The sequence below is a fragment of the Bacillus rossius genome, unplaced genomic scaffold, assembly GCF_032445375.1.
Source record: "Bacillus rossius redtenbacheri isolate Brsri unplaced genomic scaffold, Brsri_v3 Brsri_v3_scf589, whole genome shotgun sequence".
In the NCBI taxonomy this organism is placed as follows: domain Eukaryota; kingdom Metazoa; phylum Arthropoda; class Insecta; order Phasmatodea; family Bacillidae; genus Bacillus; species Bacillus rossius.
The window spans coordinates 5,001-6,959 of NW_026962798.1; the positions used below are offsets into that span (position 1 = coordinate 5,001).

Below are 1,959 nucleotides of genomic sequence, written 5' to 3' on the forward strand. Positions count from 1 at the left end.
TAGAATTACCACAGTTATCCAAGTCATGTGGTACGATCTAAGGAACCATAACTGATTTAATGAGCCATTCGCGGTTTCACCTTATTTTGGCTTGCACTTAGACATGCATGGCTTAATCTTTGAGACAAGCATATGACTACTGGCAGGATCAACCAGGGAGCTGCTAGCAGCTTTTTTTTTCGTTCGGAGGAACCTCCCGGGTCCGCAGAGCACCGGGTCCGAATCTTATGATGTACATTTTTTTTTCCTTCTGTATCAACAAGTACGGGGGCGACTTCCCAATATCGACACCCGCTTTGCAATTGCAAAGTCTTTCCTTCCATCTCTAATTAATTTTCCTAGGGAGTAGGCGAGGCCAAACTTCCAAGGCTTTCACTGGCGAATATATCGCGCTCTTAGAAACTCGCATGGTACTTGGCGAGTGGATTTCAAATTATATTGATCGGTGCCCACATTCGGGCGCGGCCCACTGCGGGAGCAGACCGTTGGCCCGTGGGCTCGCTGTGAACTAATTTGCCCACTGGTCCGAAAAGTATTCATTTCTAAACACCTTTGGCCAGGGCTGAAGACCGCGACTAACCCCTTTGAAACTTGTCTCTCAGGGAGCTGCGATCCATCAAACATTTCATTGTTAACAGAGGGGAACCATTACTTGGTTAAGACGATAGGACACGCGTTCCCCACCATTTCGCATCCAATCGAATTGCCGCACAAGAGCTCGTTACCTGAGAAAGGTATAGCATTGGCTCGCAGCTAGTGTATTGCAGTTCAGACAGATAGGCCACTTTAGATAGTTCTTAGTGTTCACAGTTATCACCAAGACTAGACCCATATGGATTTAATTCTTCAAGGAGCAGCGGTCCACCAATAAGAGAGATGAAGACATGTTTTCGGATGGCCACAACGCCCCCTCGCCACCCAAATGTGCATGTTTTAAGTGTACATTGGGAGTCGACGGAACATCGGGAGTCCGCTTGCTTTCTCCGGATCAGCTGCCACCCCCCTGATCTACCAGATAGACAAGAACATGTCTTCTCCACCAATCTCATCCACCGAAGCTCCGATCATGGCTTCTTCTACCTTTATACTGATATACCCCCACGGAGCAACATGCGGGCAAGGGAACTCTTGCTACCCTTCAGTAAAGCAGGTATCTCTTATAGATGGTGACTGCACCTTGGCCAGGATTGAAGACCGCGACTAACCCCTTTGAAACTTGTCTCTCAGGGAGCTGCGATCCATCAAACATTTCATTGTTAACAGAGGGGAACCATTACTTGGTTAAGACGATAGGACACGCGTTCCCCACCATTTCGCATCCAATCGAATTGCCGCACAAGAGCTCGTTACCTAAGAAAGGTATAGCATTGGCTCGCAGCTAGTGTATTGCAGTTCAGACAGATAGGCCACTTTAGATAGTTCTTAGTGTTCACAGTTATCACCAAGACTAGACCCATATGGAATTAATTCTTCAAGGAGCAGCGGTCCACCAATAAGAGAGATGAAGACATGTTTTCGGATGGCCACAACGCCCCCTCGCCACCCAAATGTGCATGTTTCAAGTGTACATTGGGAGTCGACGGAACATCGGGAGTCCGCTTGCTTTCTCCGGATCAGCTGCCACCCCCCTGATCTACCAGATAGACAAGAACATGTCTTCTCCGCCAATCTCATCCACCGAAGCTCCGATCATGGCTTCTTCTACCTTTATACTGATATACCCCCACGGAGCAACATGCGGGCAAGGGAACTCTTGCTACCCTTCAGTAAAGCAGGTATCTCTTATAGATGGTGACTGCACCTTGGCCAGGATTGAAGACCGCGACTAACCCCTTTGAAACTTGTCTCTCAGGGAGCTGCGATCCATCAAACATTTCATTGTTAACAGAGGGGAACCATTACTTGGTTAAGACGACCGGACACGCGTTCCCCACCATTTCGCATCCAATCGAATCGCCG

The 1,959-nt window shown here is 48.3% G+C and overlaps 1 non-coding gene across 1 annotated transcript in view; it reads right to left on the bottom strand.

The window, feature by feature from the left end:
* LOC134545128 (small subunit ribosomal RNA) overlaps nt 1-159 on the bottom strand; it is a 1,990-nt gene extending 1,831 nt beyond the window's left edge. Inside the window, exon 1 of the ribosomal RNA XR_010078283.1 lies at nt 1-159. This exon is cut by the window's left edge and continues 1,831 nt beyond it. This is a non-coding gene — a ribosomal RNA (small subunit ribosomal RNA).
* Nucleotides 160-1,959: the final 1,800 nt, after the last annotated feature.